The following is a 1,330-nucleotide window of genomic DNA, read 5'->3' as shown; positions in this document are numbered from 1 at the left end:
GAGACAGCCGTGTCAGAACAGATACAAAGTCTGAAAATAAACACCCTCAGGATGAGTGCTGGAAAGCCCCAGGTTACGGTAAATAGTAACCCAAATGAGGAAAGCCATGACATCATTTTGAAAACCTTCTTTATCTTGAGCGCAAGCAATAACGGGGGGATAAGACACTCTCAGTGACTTTAGTTAAACAGATACTTTCGTATGTGCCACAGTTAACAAGGACTTACTCAGAGCCTATTCTGTGCCAAGAGCAATTCCAGCCACTTTCAACTGGTCAATGACCCAGACGAACACCTACACCCTCATGGCGTGTAAATTCCCGTGGGGGCAGACGAGGCACGGGGGGTACCCTGAACGAGTCAATCCTGGTGTGTGTTAAGGTACTGAGTTCTACGGAGGGAAGCGCGCAGAGCACGAAGAGGGCTTGGGGGTGCCGGGCTCGCTGGGAAGGGGAGATGTGAGCCAAGCCTTGAAGACGTAAGGAGGGAGCCAGGTGGAGTCTGGAGGAAGAACATTCTGGGAAGAGGGGCCAGCGGGAGCAAAGCTGGGTGGGAAGGCTCAAAGCCACGGTGTGGCCAGGCAGGGAACCACGGGGAGACCAGGGAGGTCAGTGCCGAGGGACCAGATCACAGAGCCTCGGGGAGACCAGGGAGGTCAGTGTCGAGGGACCAGATCACAGAGCCTCGGGGAGACCAGGGAGGTCAGTGCCGAGGGACCAGATCACAGAGCCTCGGGGAGACCAGGGAGGTCAGTGCCAAGGGACCAGATCACAGAGCCTCAGAGGCCGTTGCTGGCTCCCTACCCTTAGGGGAACGAGGAAAAACTGCAGGCCTGGCAGAGGAGGGCTTCAGAGAATCCTTCTGGCTGTTGCCTTGAGGACTGGTCGCTGACGGGGACCAGGGACACCTGTGCCGTCATCCAGAGGAGACACGCGGGTGACACCTGGGGTGGCGGCAGTGGAGAGTGGGAAGCGGGGCCAGCTGATGGGTCGCCTGTGGTTGTGAGAAGAAGGCTGGCATTGCCAGTGGAGGATGGAGCAGGTTTGGGGGCGGGGGGCTGGGCTGATCAGGAGCTCAGACGGGACACGTCCAGTTGGAGATTTCTATTAGATGTCCATGTGCCCAGGGGGGCAAATATAGCTTCATATCAGAATCTGATTTGTGTATTAGCGCCAGCATGCAAATGTTTAATATGCTAATTCCTCTTAAGCCAACCAAGGCCATAAACTGGTGGTGGAGGACAGGAGAAGGGCTTTGCTTCTTCTGAGGTTCTGGGATGAAGCTGCAGCTAGCTGAGAGAGTTCAGTGATGAGAGAGCCCACTGTCCCCAC

This window comes from Tursiops truncatus, chromosome 18, assembly GCF_011762595.2.
Source record: "Tursiops truncatus isolate mTurTru1 chromosome 18, mTurTru1.mat.Y, whole genome shotgun sequence".
NCBI lineage: Eukaryota > Metazoa > Chordata > Mammalia > Artiodactyla > Delphinidae > Tursiops > Tursiops truncatus.
Note: the sequence above shows the minus strand (reverse complement) of the source record.